The 26,672-nt window shown below is 43.8% G+C and overlaps 1 pseudogene; it reads left to right on the forward strand.

Annotated features, from left to right (window-relative positions):
• Nucleotides 1–1,769: 1,769 nt before the first annotated feature.
• On the forward strand, nucleotides 1,770–26,672 carry LOC121164363 (annotated as a pseudogene).

The raw sequence follows: 26,672 nt of genomic DNA on the forward strand, positions 1-26,672 counted from the left end.
ATTTACCTCCCTCTGTCTCTGTGTGATGGTTAAACTCTGAAGGTACCCAATTTACAGACAGAAACCTTGGCATAGGACCTAGATATGTGCAAAGATCAAAAAACAAAACAAAGCAAGCAAGCAAGCAAACAAAAAACTTTGGTTCTGAGCTTTTTCTTCTCCCTTCTTTCCCCTTAGGGGTTACTGATTAAATGTTAGTTGGAGCAGGAATCAAATATGAAAACCTGTTAAGTTAGCTGTTTTTATACTTAACTGATTTTGGCTGTCAATTTCATTAAAAGGCATGCATGGAGCTCAAATTTTTTTTAGTCACAGGGATTTTTCAAGTTTCTGTAAATCTTGGAATTAACCTTGAAGCCACGTGCTTTTCTGACATTCTTTGAATTGTTTCAATAGACCATGGGGGTTGCAGTCAGGGCAGGCTTTTATTAGCATTACATTCTTGGCAAATATTCCATTTTACTGTCTTTGTTAAAGAACATTATTATTGGATCCATTCAATGAGAAAAGCATGTAGTTGTACTTGATGACCCACTCTAGACAAAGAATATGTTCATTTATTTATATATGATTGGTCACCTTCTTACAATTTATTAAAACACATGTGTGAAATTAATGTTTTAATCTATTCACCATTTAATTAAAAATGTTTCATTGAGCCTTTGCTCTATGAACAGCAAAACATTAGATACAATGACCTATAAGTTCATGAATTTATTCTTTTCTTGTGACGTTAAAATGATTCAGCCTTTATAACACTATTCACAAACTACCGAGGCAAGTGACTGCTTAATGAATCTCAATGTTGAAAAGAAAGTTGACTAGAATGGAAAAAGGGAAAAGGAAACTAGGCTAGTGTTTAGCAAATTGACATTTTGGGCCAGATAATTCTTTTTTGCAAGAGACTATGCCTTGTAGGCTGTTTAATAGCATCCCGATTTCCAATTATTTAGATGTCAGCCTACCTTAGCCACTTGTATCTCTGGTTGTAATAAAATTCTCTGCAGACATGGCCAAAGGTTATCTGGAGTCAAGTTCACTCCTAGTTAAGGGCCACTGAGCTGAAATGATTCTCTCTGAGTTTGCTAGCCTCAACTCACAAAAATTTAATCCTTTTGCTTCACATAGTTAGTACCAAACCCATAAACTTTAGTGTACGTACACTGAGATTTCACATACAGCAGTTTTCCACCTCTATGACTTACATATCTCCATCATAAAAGATTATGAAAATGGATGGCTCCTTCCTTGGAAGGGGTTGAAAAGTTTGTGCTTACTGGGCCACAATGTCTAGTGTAGTCCTAATTAAAGCTACTATAACAATCTCCACAGTCGGGGTAGCTCATATACAACAGACATGTCTGATCACACAGGGCGTGAGAAGTCTAGAGAGAGGAGCCAGACTGGTTGGGTCTTCTGAGGGCCCTTTTCCAGACTGTAGATGACCAACCTCTCTCTTTGTTAGAAAGAGAACGAGAGCTCTCTCCAAGGTACCTATGCAAGGGCACTAATCCCATGCATGGGGGCTCTATTTTATGTCCTAATTACCTCCTCAAGGTCCCATCTCCTGTACCATCTCACTAGGATTTAAGATGGTAACAGATATTTTCTCAGTGAGCCAAAAATATTTAGTATATGATGTCCTTTATGACTGAAATGTGAGTGTTATAGGGTGACTACAACATGGTGCTCCCAGGAACCTAAAAATACAAGTTTTTTGAGTGTTACATTCAGAATTCAGTATACGTTTTTTTTTACAAAGTAGAGATATGCCAAGAAACCTTCCAGCTGTGATCCTCACATTACATGGTACACAGAAATCACCAGGTAACTTGTTAAAATACAGACTCATGGGTCCCACCAGCGGAGACCATGATTTAGAAGATATAGGGATGGTCTAAGCAGCTGCATTCTAAGATATAACCAAACGCTCCTAATAAAAAAATGGTCAAGGAATTTCTTTTTGAGAAAATACTATCTTGAAGATAAAAGGCAACCACCAGACTGTGGCCAAAACCCAATCAGAGACTCTGCTAAGAAAAACTAAGTCATCAGTAGGGTAAAGGGAAGAGTCAGCTACCATTATGACAATTGAATCTCCAAACAAAATGTATAGTGACCATCCAAGGATGGAGAGAGAGGGTAACCCCATCCAGGCAGTTGGTTTTGCTCTTGTGAAAATGGATATTCTGGATATTGGACTGAGTTGGAAGAGGCAAGTCTGCTCTCAAAGTTGAGGGCCATGATCCAAAGGAATGGGAGCAGCTGAGGAAGCTACTTACTGGTGGTTTGAGCTTTGAAACTACAGAGGGTAGCTTGAGAGAACATTTCGAGAAGTGGGGCACACTCACAGATTATGAGACCCACAAACAAAACTTTCCAGGGGGAATGGTTTTATGATTTACTCTTGGTGTTGAAGACATGGATGCAGCAATGTGTACTCAACCACATCAGGTTGATAGGCATGTTGAAGAATCAAAGAGTGCTGTTTCTAAAGAGGATTCAGTAAAGCCTGGTGCCCATCTAACGGTGGAGAGGATTTTTGTTGGTGGTATTAAAGAAGATACAGAGGAGTATAATTTGAGAGACTGCTTTGAGAAGTATGGCAAGACTGAAACCATAGAAGTTATGGAAGACAGGCAGAGTGGCAAAAAGAAAAAAAAGAGGATTTGCTTTTGTTACTTTCAATGATCACGATACAGTTGATAAGCTTGTTGTTCAGAAATGCCACTCTATGAATGGGTATAATGGTGAAGTGAAAAAGCCCTTTCTAAAGAAGAGATGCAGTCTGCTGCTGGATCACTGAGAAGCCGTGGAGGTGGATCTGGCAACTTTATGGGTCATGGGGTAAACTCGGGGGGCGGGGGGGTGGAGGTAATTTTGGCTGGGTGGGAACCTTGGTAGAAGAGGAGGCTAGGGTGGCAGAGGAAGTTACAGAGGAGGTGATGGAGGAGATGATGGCACTTTGGTGGTGGTCCTGGTGACAGTAGCAGAGGAAGCTATGATGGTGACAGACCAGGATATGGTGGAGGAGGAGGATATGATGGTTACAATGAAGGAGGGAACTTTGGAGACCACTTGGCAGTGATGGAAACTACAGGGATTTTGGAAACTATAATGGACAGCAGCAATCAAATCATAAACCCATGAAGGGGGCAGTTTTGGTGGGAGAAGCTCAGGCAGTCCCTATGGTGGTGCCTATGGATCCAGTTGTGGAAGTGGTGGAAATGGTAACAGAAGGTTCTAAAAACAGCAAAGGGCTACCGTTCTTCGCAGGAGGAAAGCTGCAGGTAACCTTGAGACAATAACCCCAAATGCATTAGAGGAACTATAAAAATCTGCCAGAGAAGGAACTATGATCCAGTCAGAAAAGGCACTGCAGCTTCAACAGGAAACCCTTCTTGTTCAGGACTGTCATAGCTAGTTTGTAAAAAGTGCATCTGTTGGGCTGGAATGATAGCATAGTGGTTAAAGTCCTTGCCCTAAACACGCACCAGAATCCCATGTGGTCACCGGTTCTAATCCTGGCAGCCCCACTTCCCATCCAGCTCCCTGCTTGTGGCCTAGGAAAGCAGTCGAGGACGACCCAATACCTTGGCACTCTGCACCTGTGTGGGAGAACCGGGCTCCTGGCTTCAGACTGGCTCAGCTCCAGCCATTGTGGTCACTTGGGGAGTGAACGATTGGACGGAAGATCTTCCTCTGTGTATCCCCTCCTCTCTGTATATCTGCCTTTCCAATTAAAATAAAGAAATCTTTTTTTTTAAGTGCAGCTGTTGATTAATACAATGTAGTATCAATTAGATGCATGTTCCTAAGGTCTTTTTTCTGTTGTAGCTTTGTCTTTTCTTTTTCTTCTCATTACATCAGGTATATTGCCCTGTAAATTGTGGTACTGGTACCAGGAACAAAAAGAATTAAGAAATTTTTAGCTTTTTAAAATGGATATTCTGTGCTTTAGCTTAGTGTGATTAAATGCTCAAAATGCATTTCTAGCTCCTTTTGGCTTCCCTGGGGAATTGTGCTAGGGTAGTTCGCCTCAGTATAAACTAATAAATTTGATATTCTGATTGTATATATCAGTCTCTGCGGTTGGAATCCTTCCTAGAAAAATTACTCTATTCTCATCATGCTGACAAATTCCAGTTTCTAAGTCCAGAATTAGAGTGGTAAATTGACAGTAAGACCAATGGTGTATTGGTAAATTTTTAATAAACAGCTCTTCAGGAGAAAAAGACAAAGCCTGGATTTGTGGCACTGGCCGACCTTCATGATGCTAACAGTTTCACTACTACAGTGGCCAATTTGAAGTATTCACCAGGGTCAGGCCATGCGGAATTGAGAAGTGTGTCTTTGTAAAATATTGCCACAATGTTGATAGAAACAGTGCCAATAATCTCAAGCTACAAATAATAAAATTATTAGGATGGAAGGAATGCCAAGTGATTAATACTCTTGCTTTATTTTATCTAACCTTATTCTGTTTGTTTATATCATTTAATTTTAAATGACTGTTTTTAATAATCTTCTCAAACAGTTGTAAACATTTAAGTATTGGACCTCACAAACTAGCACAGCTGGCTTCAAAACATCACTGGAAGACTAATATTTACAAGCTGGAAGACTGATATTTAAAAACTGGTTTGGATAAGCGGACTACCTTCTGCAAATGCATCCTCTATTTCAAATGTACATACTCTTTCATGCTTCTATGTAAAAACAAAACCAGGCCAATCCTATTACTTATTTTCTGATTAAACCCCATCATCCCTGTCTCAATTTCTTACCTGTGTATCATTCTTATCTAGTGTCCAAACTTTTCATACACACAATTTCAACTGGGTTTTTATAACCAATTCCTGAACTGTTAACAGATATTTTTTCCCTCATTTTCCATAAACTGAAGTCAGCTGAATTACTTGCTCATAGATAACCAGCCAGTATGTGGCAGAACAGAAGAAGGAGAGCTAGGCATCATTTGTTCAATGTCAGCTGCCACGCACAGACAGTCGGACCCTTGAAGAATTCCTGTGGAGTCGACATTATTGGCCTTTGCTTTACTAGTAGGAAACTGAACTCCGCAAGATTACACGATTCATCCAAGATGCCATCGCCAGTGTGTATGTCTAAGGCAGGATCAGGTGCACAGCACTCCGACTCCAGCGCACAGCACAGCCACAGGAGAGCTGCCTATGCTACACATTTCAAGGCCTCACCTTCTGATGCAGTGGGATTAGGGTCCCAAGAACCTGTACTTTGAACCAACTCTCCAGGGGCATCCATGATACTGTTCTGGAACCCTTGCTTTGAGTAGTCTCAAGTTGAATCATGAAGGTTATCCTTTCTAGGGGACTGGTTGTGTGGCACTGTGGGTAAACTGCTGTCTGTAGTGTCAGCATCCCATATGAGTGCTAGTTCAAGTCCTAGCTGCTTCACTTTCAATCCAGTTTCCTGCTTATGTGCCTGGCAAGACAGTGGAATATGGCCAAGGTTCCTGGACCTCTGCCATCGCCATGGGAGACACAGATGGAGTTACAGGTGTATGCCTTGTGCCCGAACTAACCCTGGCCACTGCAGATATATACAGAATGGAAGATCCCTTCTCTGCCTTTCAAATAAATACAAAAAAAAAATTGTCAAGAGAAAATTTTAAATGGCTTGCTGAGAATGTAGGCCCCTGACTCCTGGTTCTGTACTCAGCCCTCTGCCAGGGTTGGGGCACCCTTTCTCTGCCAAGGGCCATTTGGATACTTACAACATCATTTATGAACCATATCAAACTATCAATTTAAAATAGTGCTTGCTATAGATTTATTAAGCTGAGAGTCCTGGTTGCCTTGGGAAGGCCACACCACATGATTTCATGGACTTACACAGCCTGTGAGAACAGACATTTTCTTCCCCTAAAACTAAACAGACAATATGGTGGATATAGATATAAATATAGATATAGATATAGATATAGATTTCTTATTTTGTTTGAATAATATAGGATAGTTCTGTACTTGTGTTACACAAAAATTTAATTATTGTGCACAGCACTAGATAAAAACATCTTTTTAAAATTTATTCGTTTTACTTGAAAGAGAAAAGAAAAATAGAGACAGAGCTTCCATTTGCTGCTTTGCAATAGGCAGAACTGGGCCAGTCCAAAGCTGTGGGTCAAGCACTCCCTTCAGGCATTTGATGTGGGTGCAGGGGCCCAAGATGCCAGTCATCTTTTGCTGCCTTCCCAGGCTACTTGCCTCACCTCAGAAGTGAGGCAGCTGGGTCTTGAACCCATGCCCAAATGAGATTCCAGCAGTTGATGGTGGAGGGTTAGTCAAGTAAGCCACTGTGCTGGGACTGAAAATAAATTTTTAAAAATATTTTAAAATATTTAAAAAATATTTCTTGATTGATTTGAAAAGTAAAGTTACAGAGGAAGAATTGAGAGATGATGGTGCTAGACCTTCCATCTGCTGGTTCATTCCCTAAATGCACACAAGGCCAGGATCCAGGAGAATCATGTGGGTAGAAGGGCCCGAGGACTCGGGCCATCTTCCACTACTTTCCTAGGCACATTAGCAGGGAGATGGATTGGAAGCAGAGCTGCCAGGACTTGAACTGGTGCCCACATGGGATACTGGGTGGCTCTGGCAGTAGTTTAATCTATTATGCTACAATGCCAATCCATAAGATTTTTTTTTTAATCAGAAACTCTTTACTGGGATTTTTTTGTTTGTTTAAAGTTAAATTTTGGTCATTCCTTTAAATATGTTTTATTAAAGATTTATTTTGTTTTTATTGGAAAGTGAGATATACAGAGAGGAGGAGATACACAGAGGAAGATCTTCCGTCCAATGGTTCACTCCCCAAGTGATTACAATGGCTGGAGCTGAGGCAATCCAAAGCCAGGAGCCCGGCTCTTCCGGGTTTCCCACATGGGTGCAGGCTCCCAAGGCTTTGGGCTGTTCTCAACTGCTTTCCCAGGCCACAAGCAGGGAGCTGGATGGGAAGTGGGGCTACCAGGATTAGAACCGGCGACCATATGGGATTCCGGTGCGTGCTAGGTGAGGATTTTAACCACTATGCTATTGTACCCAGCCCTAAATAAATCTTTTAAGTTAAATTTTGTTGTCAGGGCCTAGTATGGTAGCCTAGTAGCTCAAGTCCTTACTTTGCATGAGCCAGGAAACCTTATGGGCACTGGCTCATGTCTCAGCTGTTCCATTTCCCATCCAGCTCCCTGTTTGTAGCCTGGGAAAACAGTTAAGGATGGCTCTAAGCTTTGGGACCCTGCACCTGTGTGGGAGACCCAGAAGAGGTTCCTGGCTCCTGGCTTCAGATCATCGCAGCTCTGGCCATTGTGGATGCTTGGGGAGTGAGTCACCAGATGGAAGATCCTCCTCTCTGACTTTCTTTCTCTAATTCTCACTTTGCAATAGAAAAAATAAATAAATCTTTTTAAAAAATCTTTTTTGTCAATAGTTCATGTAAGGAAAAAATACATATATATATATATATGCATGTGTCTGTGTGTGTGCTGTGTAATCATACATTGCAAACTATACTTCCAAAAATTGCATTTTCAAATTTCAATTTAGCTTCAGGGAAAACTGACTTCTTAGCTGATATTTATACTTGGAAGAGCTGCACTGAAGCAATACTTAATGATAACATTAATTATAATATTTATAGGAAATCTTTTCATGAGGCTCTCAGATCACAGCAGCCATGTAATCTTTCTCTCAGTGTGGGCTCGAGACAGAGGCAGAAACATGAACCACCTCTTGGTGACAGCAAGCCCGCCGTTCTACACACACCTAGGTATCTACCTGAAGGTCATCCACAGCCTCAAGAGTAAAAAGAGATTCAGGCCCGGGCCTGGGAGATCCTAGCTCATTCAACCCTGATTCGCAATCAGTCTTAACAGGTGACAAATCTCTGAACCCGAGGACCAGGGACACACAGGACAGGAACAGTGAGTCTCAGGTCAACCACAGTAGTCACAGTTCACCTAAAACTACAGGAGAGGCAAGAGAGTGGAACCACAGACTCAAATTAAATCATTGGTGGGAATCATTCATCTCTATTTTCCAGAAGCCTGGAAAAATACAAGTTTGCATTGCTCTTTTTTTTTTTTTTAATGGCTTATCCAATCTGATCTGGTGAAACCTAGTTCAGATACTGAAAACTCATGATTTATTAAAATAGCTCAAGTTTAAGGTGTCGCATTTATACACTCGTAAGTAGGAGGCAATTTACTTCCTAATCCTAAGGGCCTCATGAGGGCTTACTCAAGATAATTCATCTTCCAACCTTATATTGGGCAAACTCTTTAAAAGTCTTTGACTAGCACTGACTACTCCCTCCATCTTTCTTTCAAAATACCATGTATTCCTGGGGAGTGTTCAAGGGTGGGACGTTGACTTATTGCACCACTCCACAATGTGCATTCCACGGACGACTGATAATAGCAGCGCTCACTGTACTTCAGGGGCTCTGCCCCAGCTAAATGATGACTTCGTGAGTTGGGGAACTCAGATTTTCACTGTTCAAATTTCCACGGTGACCAGAAAGTCAGGAAACATTCATGGGGCACCAAAGTCCACGCTTGCTGATGGCTGGAAAGCCCTGCCTATGTTTATTGGGAGACTGGGCCCCGTCCTTGAAAGCCCACGGAGAACTTGGCCACACATGCGTAGGAGCAGTATTGCACTTGAACTGGGAGAAGGAAGTGGACTTCTGGGCTTTGGTGAAATCTCCTGGGATTTTGACCCCTCTTCATCCACCAACACAGAAGGCTGCTGCATTCCCCGTCGGCCATGTGCCTAACATTCCCCACTCCATCATGAGCGCTCAGGCTTTATTAGTGGCTGCCATGATGGCCACATTATTGCTGTCTTTTTCCACTTCCCCTAAGGCCTCCTCTTCTCTGACCCAGACACTGGCAGGCTGCTTCTACACTCACCAGCCTTCAGGGACTCTGCCCCACTGCTGGTTGTCATGTGTGCATCAGAACCACTTGGGTTGCTTTTGTATTAGTGCAGATCTTGAGGTATCACTGCGTGAAGTCCTTGAGGAACTGGGCCTGGAAATTTGAACGCAGCATAAACTCTACAGGTGTTTCTTGTACCCTGTTAATGAGCTGAGACCAAATATAGAGTAGTATCCATATACATTCACAAGGCATTTCTTACCCACCCAAATCTGGTCCCAACCATCTTTCCAGTATTACTTCCTGCCATACAGAATCCTGACATTCCCTTATCAGGAAAAGTTGTGAAAGACTTTGAAATGAAGGAAAAATTTGTGTTTGCTAGTTTCTTTGTCTTTGAGTTCTTTCATGACGGCTATTTGTATAGAGCTGATGCGAATAATTCTTATCTACAGAACATAATTGGATCTTATTCCATAGAAAGGGATAGATTTGCTTTGGATCTGTTTATAAATGCATTTCAACATTCCTCTTTGTCGATGTAAATGTAGGTCTTTGGGGTCTCCTTCGAGTCATTTCAAGCACGGCATTGCTTCCCTTATTAAGCAATAAAGTCTGGGCATTTGACATGGTTTTAATTTTAAAATAAATGATCCTTTAACACTGAACCTGCTGTGGTATCTCCAGCTCTGCTGTGGACAGCTTGTTTGCCTCCTTCTCTCCTCTATCCCCTCTCGCTCTGCCCACAAGTTTCTCTTGTGAAGTTTGTGTCCTTTAAGGCCCTATAAAAGTTCTCAAACAGACCTTTCATCTCAACCCATTCCTCTAGTCATCCCCAACTGCCCAGCTCACTCCCTGTGTCCCTTGACCCTGTGCTCTCCCTGTCAGAGCGTAGCTTTGGCCTGGTTCCTGTTGGAATGGCTTCAAAAACTGTAATATGGCTCCTCTCTTCTTTGTACTGTCATTTCCTTATTCACAAAATGAGGACAACAGGACTTACGTCATAGGGCCATTGCTGGATTCAATGGGATAATCTGTGTAAAACATTTGGAGCTATCTGTATTCTTGGTATTTTTCCAACCAACTGTTCAGATGCCCATGTGTCTCAGGTGGCAGGCCACTACTGTCTGTAACAGAAGCTCTCGTGAGACTGCATATCTTTAGCTCCCTTCCAGCTGGAAAGGATCTGAAATGACTCCTGTATCTCAAGCCTGGCCTATAAAAATTCCCACAATGCTCCTTCAAGCCCTCTTCTCTTTCCTAATGTCTACAACACAGATCTCGACAACTGGAGTACACATGGAAACAAATGCTTAACAATGCAGATTCCCTGTCATCCTGGGACCTGGATGACCACCTGAAGCAGGCATTGTTCCTTCTTCTCCACTACCCTAATACATTTCAGAGAATGCAACATATTCTTTGTAAGGCTTCCTTCTTCAGGGAAGGGCTTATGTGTTATTGAGCATAAAGGCAGGTCCATCTTCTCCCAATATCAAACACTCTTTGGGCCCCTGTTTCTACAAGATGCCACAGTGCCTTTCCGGATGCCTTTTTACAGGGCTTAGCTTGCCTTTTCCAGCTCAAATGAGGGCCCACATACAATGGTTCTCTGTGAGAAGAGGTCATCTCTACTGGAGCTCACCTTGCTTAGGACGAGCCTAACATGTTCCCACTGTTTGTGATCAGCTATTGTGATTCCTTGCATCTTGTGTTGGCATTTGCCACCTTGTAGAACCAGAAGTACTGGCTTCCTTTACCCAACAATCTTCACCCGTGCATGAAGGTGGCTTTTTGAATTCTGAAAAACACAACATTTTTCTTGATGTCTTCATATCCAACATCCATATAATCGAGGCAACCACTCTTCTGGCTTTCCTTGGACTAGAAGGTTTGCTCAGGGGCTTGCAGCCTTCACCCAGGGTGGAGGTAAGGTTGTTTGTCCAACCTGCAATATTTTAACTGGGACCCTGTGACATGATTATTCCTTTCTATGTCTACATTCTCCAGTGACCACCTCAGCAAGAGGCAGAATTTGTAGCATTCTGGGAAGAGCACAGGCAGCCCTGCTCATAGGGACACAAGGGGGCCAGCTAACCTAGTATCTCCCATTTATTGCTTCATGCCCACTTCTTCCTGGTAGCTATGAGGATGAGGGGGAGGCATAATACAATGAAGCACTTAGCACAGCCGTTGGCACATAGTAAGCACCTGGGAGATGTTATTTTCCATGTAATGCCAGAGCAGCCATGAATGAAAACCTTCCCCTCTCCATCAACAAGAGCAAGAAAGCTGACCCAAGTGGTAATGAGTCAATGCAGGAATAAATGCTTCAACTTGAGGAATTTCCCTTAGCACTCCTGATAAGTCCGTTTGAACCTCTGCTAAGCTATTACTTCAGAGCAGTGACCAAGGGCAGAGCACTTGCTGGAGGTGCAGATCCTTTATCAGGATCATTGCAGCCAGCAGTCTTTCTCCATGCATTTTTCAGTGGCTCTACCCTCAGTGACCCATCACCCAACCTCTGGAAAAGAACTCCCTCCTCCCCACATTCTCTCCCAGAAGCTGGGTGTGGTGGGGAGGGAACAGAAGCTTGCAGACCTGCCAACCCTTGGCAAGAAGCTTTCTGTTTGATTTCATGCAGTGCTTTCGCTGGGCCTTTTAGCTGTGCAAACACAGGGGCACTGAGCATTGCCTCCATGACTAAGAGCAAGGTTAGCACGGTTTCCATCAGAATGAGGTTTCTTTACAAGAGCCGGAGAGGCAACTCTATTACTGTGTTTGCAATGAATGGTGTGTGTGTGTGAGTGTGTGTAGAGAGAGAATGAAAATGAAGAGAACCAGCCAGCCAGCAATGGGAAAGGATGGAATGAGTGAGTGCTTCCTGCAATGCATACATCCTTTCAGAATCGCATCACACCCAAACACTGCATTCTGGAAAATTTGATCCTCTGTGTCTTTTTCTTCCATGAGTCTTTTATTTCCTCAGCCTGCTCAGCAGTAACTTGAACAGCATTTTCCAAAGAGGATGATGCAGCACAGTAAGTGACCCAAGGGACTGCTCCATTCAAACCTAAATCAGAAGTCATTAACACTGCCCGCTGGCTGCCTGGCCATCCAGGTGACGGAGCCCACAGCAGAAGCTACCCACCCTGCCCGCTGGCTGCCAGCAGCTCTCACCAGCTGGCTATTTTGGTGCAATTAATGCCAAAGGTGTATCCTAACCCATACTGCCAGAAAGACACCACTGCAGAGACCAACAACCTGAACAGATCCTATGGCCAGAAATACCCAAGCTAGGAATGTCATCTAGGGAGTTGGATATTTAGGAATGTGTGGTTGCCTCATTCTTGCACACATTAAGCTGCCAAATATCTACTTTGAATCATTCAGATAGATTAATAAATAAGAAAAGGTGAATACTTTGAGAATCCTCATACCATAAGATAATCATAATACATTTATCAACTCAGGATAGACCAAAATTGTTTATATAATTTATCTAGAGGAACTATGTACAATAAATATTAACTGAATTACTGGCTTATAAAAGCACATATTGAATAAGGATGACATGGGGAGATAGTCATGATCAAATTACTACTACAACTAAGAGGGTAAACTTGTTTCATTATAACTTAAGGCAAGAGCTATGGAGGAATGAACAGAGTGAGCATGGCTGGGAGAGGTCACTGGAGACACTGAGGAGGGGAAAACATGTGAGCCCTGCAGTACAAAAAGACCAGCTTGGTGGCCAAGAAGAGGGGCTTTTCAGAAAGAAGGACAGCAGGTGCAAGGCATGGAGATAGGAAGCCATGGTCTATTAGAAAAGGCCGAAGAGAAGGTCAGTTTGGCTAGAGCGTGATGATCATGAGGAGTGAGAGAAAACAAAGTGGGAGAGGTAGGAGCAACCTAGTACACAAGTGCCCCCTTCCCCCAAACCATGGCAAGGATGAATGCAATACATGGATACCTCCTGGAAAACTCCCACAGTGAGAGCCATCCAGATGGACTTGGCAGGCAATGAACTTCCCACTCAACCCCAGCACACTCTGCTACAAAATTGTGATGGCAAGGACTTTGGGTCTAGAGCTTGGCTTCACAGCTAGCCTGGTCACATTTTGTTCCCAGAGTGGAGCCCCTTGCAGATGAGCATATAACTGATGCTGTCACCCAAGAGCCCCATGTGGACAGCACGGAGTTCTCTCTGGCTGCTGGTCCAACCCTGCAGCAGAGACTGGAGGCTCTCAGAAGCACAGCACAGGGATCTCAGGGCTCAGGTAAGGGGAGCTGATGGCCTTTCAGACTCTGGGAGTTAGAGTTACCTCAAACACATTGCAGAGTTTATAGTACACATTATGGTATTAGTGAGTATGTGGGGGCGCTTGTCTTCACAAAGATTCAGAATGTAGATCTAGGGCAAGCACATTCCTTTTCTCAGCAGTATTACAGTAGAACAACTGTTATTACAAATGATCAGTATTTCTTACACCAACAAAATTCTGCAAATATCCAATATGTATGGTTTCTTTTCTGTAATTATTTTAGCCTTTGGACTCTAGGAGATGCTAGGAAATACATGAGGCCACCCATCCCCTCATCGCCTAAAGAGAATGGTGATAAGCATTGTATGCTGGGTCCCCTATCAATTTAGAAACAGTTTTCATTTTTGCTACTATTAGATTGTGCCTACAGATGCCAGTGTTGGGTTGTAGTGAGTAAAGTTGTCACCAGTGTGGCTTGCATGCTGTATGAGTGCTGGTTTGTGTCCAGGATGCTCCACTTGCAATGCAGCCCTGCTAATGGCCTGGGGAAAGCAATAGAAGATAGCCCAAGTGTTTGAGCACTTGCCACATAGGCAGGGACCCCAGGCCTGGTTCAGCCCTGTGTTGTGGCCATCTGGAGAGTGAACCAGAGGATGGAAGAGCTCTGTCTCACCTTCTCTCCGTGTAACTCTACCAAATAAATGATTCTTTAAAAAAAATGTTCCTGCAGAAGGAAGCAACACCAAACAAACAAATAAGCAAAAAATCTGAAGAACAGCTTCCCTTAAGCATTGAAGTGCAGCAGGTAGAATCATATATATATTTTTTTTTTTTTGGAAAATACAGAGTATCCAGCAATGGATCAATTTGTTTTGCACTGCAGTCCAAGTCCAGCTCCATTTCTATTGCTATCCATCGCCTGGAGTTGGAAGCATTTACTTTTTTGTTTCCTTAAGCACAGACACTGATGGTGTTTTGAAAAATGAGATTCATTTCATAATTAAAATGTTAATTCTTAAGGAAAAAAATGTCTGCTGAAAAACAGAGTTAGAGAAGGAAGCCATTGAGTGTGTCCAAGAGAACCACGTGTGAACTTGATAGGGTAGGCACAGGCCTGCTTTGGGGAGACAGGCGCCTCTGGGGGGGCGGGTTCTCCCTATTACAGAAGAAAGCAGCTGAAAGGAGCAGCGCCCAGCTCAACACCTTCAAGGAAAGCTCTTTGAATCTCCTTCCCTAGCGTTGGATATGCCAAGGAAGTCATGGATGCAGTCAGAGACACAGGCATGCCACTCTATTTCCCAAAGTGTGGGCTTTGCTCACCTGTGCCAGGACTGTTTGGGCTGGGAAGGCCTCTTTAACACAGACCTAGTGAGGAGACTTACAGGCGATGGAACCTGGGCATTTGCTTTCCATGATAAGCTACTCAGGAGATACTTTCAACATGTGGCAAACTGAGAACCACTGATATTGCTGTTATTGGATAAATTATTTTATGTATTTTCAGTCAATTAACAAATCTAAGGTCAAATAAATGCCCAGTGTTTGCTCTGTGCCCATCATCATCCCAAATAATTTTATGTATGCTTACTGACTCTTATGTAACAGCATGAACAGCCCAAAAGATGCACAGATCCTTAGTGCAATCCCATTTTAGAGATGAGTGAACAGAAATTCAGAGAGGTTAAGCAGCTATGCCAGCATCACAGAGCCAAGATATAAATCCAGGCATTGTCTGGTTTCAGAGTCTACTTAACCATAGCTCAGTTTCCTATAACAGCCTTGACTCTTCTGATGCATCTAACAGACATGCCCTTATCTTTCAAGACTAACTCAGCACTCCTACACCTGAGCAGTCTTTGCTTACCCTCTGACACACAGGCATACATCCTAGTCTACTTGATGTGTATTATGGAATGAACCAGTGGATAGAAGGTTTCTTTCTCTCCTTCCTTTAAAAATGGAAGCAAAAACATAGTTCTGAGATTAGTGAAGGTTTCCCACAAGACTCCCTGTCATTGAATTTATTTTAAAGATTTATTTACTTGAAAGACAAAGCTGCAGAGAGAGTATGTGTGCATGACAGAGAATCTTCCATCTGCTGGTTTGTTCCCCAAATGGCCACAAGCCAGACCAAAGCCAGGTGTCTGGAACTCCATTCAGGTATTGGGCCAGTGTTGGCACATTGGCAGAGCGCTGAGAGGGAGCCCAAACAGCTGGGACTCAAATCCAGTACCCTGCCATGGGCAACAAGTCTCACAAGCTGCAAGGTAACCTGTGACCTTGCAAGGCTGGTCCCTGTCACTGGCAATCAAACATGAAGATCCAAGCTGGACTAGGTGTGGGGTGACATTTCTTAACCGGAGCCAGAGTAAAAGGCTCGTGGCAGAGTTGAGCCTGCCCTCATGTTTCCAGATGCCCAAACAGTGTAAGATTTGATAACTTTTCAGTGAATCAAGTCTGAATGATCACATACCATTTCTGGTCTCTCAGTACTAGGGCAGTGAGCTTCACGTTCTTACCACACCTCCTTTCCCTCCCTCCCAACCAATGTTCTTTTCCATTGGAGAATCATTGTTTTCCCTCACAACTGGAAACAGGCCAATCACATGATAATGCCTCATATTTATGTGATGCTTTTACCCAACAGAGACAGTGAATCCTCTTGAATCGTCTGTTGCATCCCACAGCAGTGCTGGGCATTGGGTATCATTAGCATCCTCATTGTATATGCAGAACCAGTAGACCTGAAGGAAGGTTAATGACCTACCCAAGGTCACAGCATGTGAGATGCCGCCCAGGTTTCTGCCTGAACAGGCTGGCCCTGTTTCATCCTGCAGTCCTTCCTGCCTTTTTGCTTCTCAATGCCATTTGCTGCAGTGCACATCTGCGAGCTGTGCTCACTTACACGTTTTCTGGTATCTGATACTCTTTCACTCCCCACCAAGCACATTTCCAGTATGACAATTGCTCCATCAGCCATTCGAAGGAGAAGAATTTGAAAGGAGGGCTGCTATTTTCCATGAGTGCAATTATTTATGTGCACAAATAAGTGTGCACATAATTGGCTAATGGAGAGTGCAATCGGCCACATGCGGGCATAATTAGCCACTTGCCCCTCATTTGGAGGGTATAATTATCAAAGCAAGCAATTTTATCTGCAGATAATTGTACATGCAGGAGAGAAAGACGGCCAGGAAATCCGGTCCTTAATTACTTTCCATGTCCTTATTTTCAGAACAACATTTTAAGGTAAAGGTAAACTTTCTGTTTCCATTGCCAACTTGGACCAGCCCTCAGATCTAGTCCTGGAGAGAAGCCTGGGTATGAAGGAGCCAGGAACTTAGGGATGAAGCTGCGGTCTGAGTCTTTCTTGCCAGGAAAACCCCAGCAACCAATTACCCTGGACGCCGCACTGAGGCCCACCTAGTGGTCAGCCATCTGCCCAGGCAGACAATAAGGCTTGATTCACCCCCTCCATTAATGTGTATCACTTCTGCTTTAGCAGTTTTAGCATTTTCCTCACTTTGTGGTTTTATAATCTCAGAAATGCCAGTTGGCTTAGCACAGTGAGAGATTTTGTTCGCTGTTGGAACTGGGTCATTTAAAATGCTGTAACAATACCTTTAACTAGTCATTCATCTGCGGATGTACATTGAATAATACATTGAGAACGCATCCCTTTGTGGTTTTTCCAAGGCCTTAGATGCCAGGGACATCACAGGCACTGCTGTGCCCCCTGCATTCTGGCTTAAACAGCTCCACAAAACTTTTCCCACTTTCTCACTCAATCAAACAAAAATACACTTGCTAACAGCAGATCCTAAAAATACATGTCACATGCAAGCAGAGGGGGAAAATTTTAACATGAATTGCCTCTTTAGGAATATGCAGGCTGAACAATTTTTAAAAAGAACTCTACATCTCCTATTCAGCAATCCTTCATCTCTATCAGAATACTATTTTCTAAGGGAGGCGGTACAGTACGATGGTTGGGAACAATCTCTTCAGCATTAGAAAAACATGACTTTCTTTTTCGTAATTTTTATGTATTTTGTTTGAAAGGAAGAATTACAGAGAAAGAGAGAAGGAGAGAAAGAGATCTTCTGTCTTCTTTCTCATTTCCCCCATGATCATGAGTTCAGAGCTTTTCCTGGATCTCCCAAGTGAGTGCAAGGACCCAAGTATGTGGGTTATCCAATGCTGCTTTCCCAGGCCACTCAGCAGGACGCTGGATCAGAAGTGGAGCAGCCTAGACTTGAAGTGGTGCCCATATAGGATGCTGGCAGTGCAGAGAGTGCTTTAACTCGGTATGCCTCAATGCTGACCCCAAGACCTGTGCTATAGGCTTGGATCTATAAGTCTAAGTTACTGAGACTTCCTGACTCTGTGAAAGGGATTATTCTGAAGATGAAATGGCAAGCAGAAAAACAGTAGGCACATTATAGGGATTAAAATAAGTGGTGTTTGTCTTTATGAGTCCCACCGGGAATGGTATAATGGCTTAGTCGGTCAAGCCACTGCCTGTGGTGCTGACATGCCACCTGGACACTGGTTCACGTCCTGGCTGCAGCACTTCCAATCCAGCTCCCTGCTTACACCTGGGAAAGCAACAGAAGGTAGACCAGGTGCTGGGGCCCCGTCTCCCCATGGGAAACATGGATGAACACCTACTCGTGGCTTTGACCTGGCCTAACCTTGGTCATGCATCTGTTTGAGGAGTGAATACATAGATAGAAAATCTCTCTCTCTCACTTTCAAATAAGTAATTTTAAAATCCTTATTCTTTAATCTGTGCCTTTAATCTTGCCTGCAGCAATCCTGTGGCACCTTGTATGGCCTGTGTGCAAGCCCTCTGCCCCTGCTAAGGAATTGGTTCTGACACCTCTTTAAAACCCATGCAGCAGCCTGTCTCTAGAACTGCTTCCGTAACTGGTGATGAATGATATCCACAGCAATATGGACATCCCATTCTGACACGCGCTGACCGTGAGCACCACATCACCCTGGCTTCTCTGGCTTCTGGACCTGAATTCTGTCCTCCAGCTTTTCCTCTGAAATCACCCTCACAGGTTCCAGGACGACTTCTCTGATCTCATCTTATTGGCTGTGTGACCTCTGCAATCATTTGAATTCTGCCACTCTGAGCAGGCCTCACCATCTCAGACCTAAGGCACCTCAAGACCTTGAGGGCTTCTTTTTTAAAAAAACATTTATACGAAAAGCAGAATGTCACAGGGAGGAAGAGATGGACAGACTGGTTTTCCATCTGCTGATTAGCCCCTAAGTGCCTGCAACTGTCAGGGCTGAGCCAGAGCTCCAAGCAGGTGGCAGGAATCCAAGCACTTGGGCCACCATCCGCAGGCCACTGATAGAAAGCTAAGGTAGGACTCAATGCCAGCACCCGATACAAAATGTGGGTATTCCGAGCAGCAGTTTAACCCATTGCGCACTACCCACATTGAAACCCTGAGTTTTCTTTGATCTTGTGGATGTTACTTTTCTTGCCTCCTACCTTGGCTGAGACCTAACTGTGCACATCTGTTTTCAATCCTGCTTTCGCTGACTTCACATTGATAGTTTGAAACTGGTTGTGGTGGGAGCACTTACACCACAGAAGCAAGCAAATGCTATATAAATCTGGAACTCCCCTGACCCTCCAGGAAAGCCAGTTGTTAGCCATTTTCCAGTACAACACTGCATGTTCCCGTAACTTCTAATCCCCTTACGTCTATTTTCTATCATCTCATGTTAATTTACTTCCCAGTCTTCTACCCTAAAGTCAACTCTAACACTAATCCATTGTCTCAGTGTGTTCTGTGCTACTGTAACAGGATATTCAAGGTCCGGTAACTCATGACCAACCAAGACCGAGGAGCCCATGTCTGGTGAGATCCCTCTTGCATGTCATCCCGTGGCAGAAGGCAGAAGAGCAAGAGGATGCATGCACATGGCTGGGTACCAAATTCATCTTTTGTTGGGAACACATTCCTGAGGCATCCCTGCAATAATGGAATTAATACATTCAGTAAGACCTCACTACCCCTTAAAGGTCCTACCTCCTGCTGCTGTGACACTGGGGACTAAATTCCAACACATGAGCTTGGTGGGGGGGCACATGTAGACCGCAGAAGACATGTAATGCTACCCTCCCATCCTTTCCATGGTTAGCTGAGTCAATCTTTCTAGCACCTACTTTTGAACGACCCCCATAGCCTCTTCCTCTGATCACATCCATCCCTGCCTCCTGGTAACCCCTCCCTCATTGATTCCTACCACACTACTCACAGCTGATATTCTTAATTTTTGGCATGAGTTTTCTGTACAGTAGGCAATGTTTTAAATAAAACAGATGATTCTCTATTTAATGTCATATATACAAATTATCACTTCAAAAGACTGAGAAGGAGTGACAGAAAGGTCATATGCAGATCTTTAATGGCTGGCCTGTTTGGGCTTTTCTAAACCCTAGTTTTAAGACTAACATAACCCTTCAGGCGGTGACTTTCATGTGACATTTGATGCTGTCTTCACTCTCTTCGAAATGGAATTATTCACTGTACAACACTGCACAATTCGCTTAATGCATCTCAGCCTTGAAGTGTTTACTAAAACTGATATAGCTCTTTCCTGAAAGAAACAAATCATGAACATTGCCTCGTTTAAAATTAAAAATCTACAGTGAAGTGCTTAGCACAAGAGGGATGTAGCTCAAGGTTGCTTTTAATGCACCAGCAACTGACACTCAGGGTTCCAATCTACTAAACGTTCACTGAACTCAGGTTGGAGCTGGAGGGTGGCTGGGGAAGAAAGAAAGGTTAGGGGGGGCAGCAGGGAAACAGAAAATGAAATAAAATGAAAAAATGGAGAGGGGGGTGTTATTCTAAAGGACATCGCACACCACTCACTGCAACTGGTCCGCAAACTCAACCAGCAACATTTGACCTGTGCAGTCCTTTTGGAAAGTTGAAAGATTTTACCTAAAAATGGAGATTTTTAGGCTTTTTCCGGAGGAGTCTTCACCACTGGCCACACTAGGCCTGTATTTCGGCATGAGGATGCAATTGGCTGGAATGAGCAGCAGCAGCTGTCCTCCACAACAGGTCTACATGGTCCAGCTGGAAACGGTTCCCACCCCCGCTCCGTAACTGTCTTACACCCAGCCAGAATCCCTCCTTTATGTTGTCAGCTGGACCACTGCAGGCTTGCCCGTTTGTGATCTCTAGCTTGAAGGAAGCCCCAGAGCTAACCCGCACTGACCAACTTTCCCCAAGTAGAAGTGTGCAGGCTTCAGTGGAGGCTCATTATTTTATTCACCTCTGACCTCCACAGTACCTTAAATGAAGCAAGTGCTCAGTCAACTGCAATGCCACATCTACCAAATCACACAGATTAAGCCTCCGAGCAGGTGCACAGGCTGATGGCACAGAAGCTCGGGGTCACTGTTGCTGGATGTCACATCTTAGGCTTCACGGTCCTGGTGGGCACAGGGAAGAGAATCCCCTTTAGCCATGTGAATGGGACTTGGGAAGAACGTGACTTAGATCCGAGAGATTAGGGAATCTCCTTTCTGGTTGGGCAAACTTACTACTGAATCACAGTCAAATGGCTAGAATGTTGATGAAGTGGTTTAATCCCAGTGAACATAGTTTGCCTGAACGGGCCTCAGTTTGCTTGTTAGAAAAGCAAGAGTTCCTTGGTAGAGTGCGCATGCCACATGACTCCTTTCTAGACTCCTCTGGAGGAGGGCTTGGTAAATGAGTCCTCTAAGCACCTTCTCAGTATCTGTCTTTATAGTTAAGCTCACTATTGATTATAAAATAATTTCTTTTAAGAATGTTAAATTCCAACTTAAACCATCAGCTATATTTGTATATTTGTGCTGTCCGAGGGGGTGGGAGATGTTGGGATTCTATGTTCTCCCTGTCCCGACTTTGTGTTGCCTGTCTTGGGCAGGTTTGGACTCCGTGAGGCTTTCTCCAGGGAGGTCACCTTCAGCCTGTACACAGCAGGAGTGAAGTCCGGTGCAGAGATTAACAAAGATCCCTGTTGCATCAGCTTCAACCGCTGCCTGCTCTCAAAGTTACACACTAGTGCTCATACTAATTAGAGTGGAACAAAACAGGTGCCTTGCCTTTTTGGTAAAAAATTAAAACCCAGAAACTGTATTTGATGTGACCTGACACAGCTGCACATAGGAAGTACTGCCTGTATTGAAATGAAGGATGAGGAAAACACTGAGGTGCTAATTGAATTCATATCTCCTCCTCTTCCAGAAGCTGCGAAACAGAACTTACAAAGTGGTTTCGGTTCTTAAAATCCACATAACCCAAATGGGCCCCTTCTCAAACGAAAATCTCTTTTAAACCACCAAAACTGTTGCCAATCCAATTTGATTCTTAATATTGCAGTAAATAAATTGTTTCTAGGGAAGCAGTTCCAGAAAAAAGAAACAAGAATATTATTTTGGCAAATAATCTGCTTATTGCCCATCCAATGACATAAATTCAGTGAAGACTTAATTAAAAGCTGTCAAAAGTTCCTGTATCAAGTCAAAATAAATGAACAAGGATGAGTTTCTTAGCTGAAGATAGGTACAACACACAGATTATTTCAAATCTCTTGTGTTAAGACTATTTCAGTATATTTAAAAATTTTGCTAAATTGCAATTAAAAATATGTTAAATTGGTCTTTGACCACAGGAACTACTTGTTGGTTATGTATTTCACATCAGACAATATATTGTTGACATTTTTCATAATTTTAGTTCTCATTGCAAGTTATTTTTATTCCATTATACATAAGCAGAGAAAGAGGCTGAGGTGGTCAAGCCATGGAAGCCATTCCGGAAGTGGCCGCACTGGGATTTGAATCTTGGTCTGACTACTCCTAAAACTGTTGAATAATAAGAGCATGTGAGATTATTTGACAGCAAGTATAGCGTCAACTGGTACTATTGTTGGAAAGATGAAATTTATCAAGTTCCATGTCGTTTTTGCAAACTTATCTCAGTGCCTCTATGGTAACCAATGTCATGGTGACCAACAGACTAGCTGTCCACAACTCTGTGATGTAACTTTTTTAAGTTCATATAAGCAACTGGGGAGCTTAGTCAGATGTGGCTATTGGTAGATACACAGATGTGTGGATTTGTGTTGATGTCCCCATATGGGTGTGTGTGTGTGTGTGTGTGTGTGTGTGTGTGTGTGTGTGTCCTTGTCACCACAGAAACAAGGTGGATGCCTCTGGGGCCCCACTACTGTTGGGGGTTGAGAGGGGGATAGCGGCTGTTTGTTGTGGATTTCTCACTGCCACTGTGAGCAAAGGAGTTAAAATCCTACAAATGGCTCCAAGTTGTTGTCAGATCTGTTGCAATCTGAATCTACTTATCTCAGGAATATTCCACATATTTTAAACTCCACTATTATTTTTATTTTAGGATTACAATTTTTAGGACCAGAGCAATAGCCTAGTGGTTAAGTCCTCGCCTTGCATGCTGCAGAATCCCATGTGGGCACTGGTTCATGCCCTCGCTGCTCTACTTCCCATCCAGCTCCCTGCCCATGGCCTGGGAAAGCAGTAAAGGATGACCCAAAGCCTTGGGACTCTGCACCTGTGTGGGAGACCCAGAGGAAGCTCCTGGCTTTGGAATGGCCCAATTCTGGCCCTTGCGACCACTTGGGGAGTGAAGCAGCAGATGGAAAATCTCTGTCTCTCTTTCTTTTTGCAAATTTGACTTTCCAATAAAAATAATCTTTTAAAAAGGAGGTTACAATTTTTATTCCTTTTTTTTTTTTCAGACACATCTCTTGAGTTCTTAAATGTAAATGTATGCCTGTAAATGTTATGCCTGGAAGTTGTTACAGTGCAAACTTGCTAATTGTAATGCTGTATCGTCTGAATACCATCTGCAAAAATCTGCTCCCTAGTGACACATTCTGTCGTTTCTGTTTGACTCTGGAAGAGCTAGTAGATGGGAGTAAATAATGAAGAGGTTACGGGGTGGGTACTGTGACACAGCGGGTTAAGCCGCACACATCCTGAATCACAGTGTTGGCTTGTGTTCTGGCTCTTCTGTTTCTGATCCAGCTTTTTGCCAATGCACCTGGGAGGCAGGCAGCAGGAGATGGTCCAAACCCTGCCACCTGTGTGGGACTCTAGGCTCCCACCCTGGGCTCAGCCAGCCTTTGAGGGCTTTTTAGGGAGTGAACAAGAGGATTTGACTCTGTCTTTGCTTTTTAAGGAATGAAACAATCAAAATTAAAAACAAACAAAAAACTCAGAATGTGACAAATTCCTCCAGATGTGCCAGTTGGATGGGAGGGCATTGGTAATCTTTGCCATAAGTTTAGCAGATTAAAAAAAAAAAAAAGATGGAAAGAGGAGGTTTTAAGAAGCTTTTAAAAACCGTTAGTGCACACAGAAAGGGGAAAGCAAGATGTTGGTAGCAAGAAAGCCAAGGTCAAGGGCGAGTCAGCTTTCACCCTTTGCTTTGTTTAAAATGCTTGGTAAAATCCAGAGCAAGAGAAAGCCAGCCCCTCACCCCTGGAGCTCACATCTGAAGGGGGCTCCTCACGATTTAAAAGGTGATTCGAAGTCAGTCATGACACAGCCTTCAAAGATTACGAGAAATCAGAGAGAGAAGCAAAGGCCTTCGAGACTATGACACTACAACTAAATGTCATTGTGACAGCTCGTTTCTCGGAGGTACATTTAGGATGATTTGAGTTGTCATTTTTTCTGGGAAGACTTCATTTTAATTACACAAATATTGAATATTTTTCAAGATAAAAATGGTAAGGAATCGGCTTTGAAGTCCTCAGGCTTCCAACACTATTATGTGAAACCCTCATTGGAAAAACAGAGACTATGGAAATAAGAGCCATCAGGCCTCATAAATGAGGAACTATGAATGTTAATGGGGCGGTTTTAAAGAGCCTTAGCCTTTTAAAGGCCAAGGGATGGGATTTTGTTATTTCAAATAGCACAAATCTGAAGGTTCCCTAAGGGAACTGGAGGTAAATACTGGTAAACGCCTATAAAGACAGAGAGGTGAAAATAAGACAGAAATTTGAGGTGGCCATTTCAAAAACTGCCCAGCCTTTCATTTAACCGGCTTTTCTCAGCAAATCAGAAATAAGATCTAAACGTCAAGTGCAATGGTTACCCCTGAACTTGCCCTGAAATATCTGCTGGAAGAAGGCTTAAAGTACAATTGCCTTACTCTCAGCTTGAGTGCAATGAACCGGGGAAAAATTGAATCTTGGACAGCTGTTGGTTAGAGGCTGTGTGTGTGTCTCTGTATGTGTGTGCCTGCACATGTGTGAGCAGCTGCAGTGTGGAGGGGAGTTCGCAGGGGCACAGCTGTCTAATGAGCATCCCAGGAAAGGGAAAGTATGACATGGGGGTTTCAATCTCGGCCCCTCTGTTTGGCAGCTGAGTGACCCCTTGGGAACTTTGTTTCCTTCATCTGTAAAATGGTTATGCTGTGGGTAGGTGCATGTTAATTTTTGCTCCTGGTTCCTCTCTTAAGAAAGATAAAAATTCAAAGTGGGGATACAACTGTGTACATAGGTAGAAACAGAATTTAGCAGGGGAAAGACAGCATACTTTTCAGTGTGAATGTGGGCTACCCCTCGCAGAGAAGTACCTGTCATGAGGGGCCAAAGCATTGGTAGCATCTCCAACAGCAGTCTGCAGGAAGAAGCCTCTCTCCCATCTCCAGTCTCGTTAATGTGGAAGGGGCTAGTGCTGTAGCATGTCCATGACACCTCCAGAAACTCTCTACAGAGCTTCGTATCGAAATAATCGCATGGACCCACACGAGACTGGGGCATCTTGGAAAGGTGTGTGTCTTTGCGAGACAGATAAAGAGGCAAACCGCAGAGGCTGGAAGGAGTCCACCTCACAGCTGCTTCTCGGCCTTCTAGCTAAGATCAAGTGTAGGAGTCCGCCTCACAATATATACTACATCAATTATCTGAACTTTTGAGTTAGCGGTCCATTAGGGCATTTCAAAAGGCTCATGGGAAGATGGAAGTAAAGGTATGTTTATTTGATGCCAAATTTTGCAATCAGTACATGTTCTTGCATAGTGCACATTTTTCCATGAGCTCTTTGAAAATCTCTGTGCAGTTAGGATTAAAAAGCATCATTCATTCATTCAAAAAGTACTGAATGCCCTCACCTTCTAGGTCCTGACACCAGCATGCTGAGATGGTTCAAGCCAGCCCATGAGGACCAAGCACAGGGATGGCTCCGGACACTGCCTAACAAGAGACTTGTATGCAGCCAGCCCCTGCTCCTTGAACCCTGAATTGTTCCCGCAGTAGTCACCAACTGACTGCAACCAGCTGAGAAGTCCTGGGGCCAGAACGCCCCAGCTAACCCCTTGCAGAACTCCGGAGCCTCAGAGGTCACCATGCTCTGGGAGCGGTTGGTTACACTCTGGTAGTTAACTGGATGCTAGAGGTCATGATTCTTACAGAGGAGAGAGACAGCCCTCTTTGCTGGGACATTGGAGGGAGGAGCGGAGGTGAGCAAAGCTATCGGTGGCCAAGTGTTACAGGCAGCGGGTGGGTGTGCACGGGCTTTCCAGGGACTGGCTGGAGCAGAGCAAGGGAGCAGCCGCAGATCAGGACAGAGTAGATCACACAGGACCTGGCAGGCCGTTCTAAAGATGGTTTTCACTCAGAGTTGGGAAGCTGCCAGCTGGTTTTGAGCAAAGCCACGCAGGATGTAATTTGCGGTTTAATAGGAACACTCTCGAGGTTCTACTAAGACTGCTACCGTAATTGTTACAAACAGCAAAGTGCAATTGTGTAAGGCTAAGTGATTTATCCTAAGCCACTAACTTGCAAATGTCAGAGATGTGGAGCAGACCCATGTTGCATTTGTTAAGTTGTAAAGAAGTAAATCATAGGGAAACTGCTTCCTCCCTTCCCTTTATGTGAGGGGGTTGCCTCACCCCAGATCTTGTAATAACCTTGTTTGGGGATGAAGCAGGCATCGTAGTTACCAGCTTGGACTTTGGAACCAGACCCAAATCATCTATGACCTAGGTCATGGCAGATATGGCCCTTAACTTCTCGTCATCTGTAACATGGGAATGCTGACTGTGCCTGCCTCTGCCTCAGGGACCTACTGAGACATCTCCAGCACGTAGCCCAGTGCCTGGAACAAAACAAGGACTCAGTCACATCCTGGCCTCGCTGCGCTCAGCCCACCTTCCTCAGTCCTTACAAAGTCCATCATCTTACCCTCAGAGCACGTTCCCTGCCGTCCTCATCCACATCTCTGCATCTACACGGGACTCCACAGCATCTGTTCTCGTGCTTCCTTAGACTCCTCGTGTCAGGTTTTACGTCCTGAAGAATCCCTCTTTGAACCCCACTTGGAATGTCTAAAACTCTTCTCTGGGACCTTTGTCAAAACCACTTCAGGGGAACCGGACATCTTACCAGATCTGGCTTTCCTGCCACAGATGTGA

This window comes from Ochotona curzoniae, unplaced genomic scaffold (genome assembly GCF_017591425.1).
Source record: "Ochotona curzoniae isolate NIBS_2020 unplaced genomic scaffold, NIBS_Ocur_1.0 contig_66, whole genome shotgun sequence".
Classification (NCBI taxonomy): Eukaryota; Metazoa; Chordata; class Mammalia; order Lagomorpha; family Ochotonidae; genus Ochotona; species Ochotona curzoniae.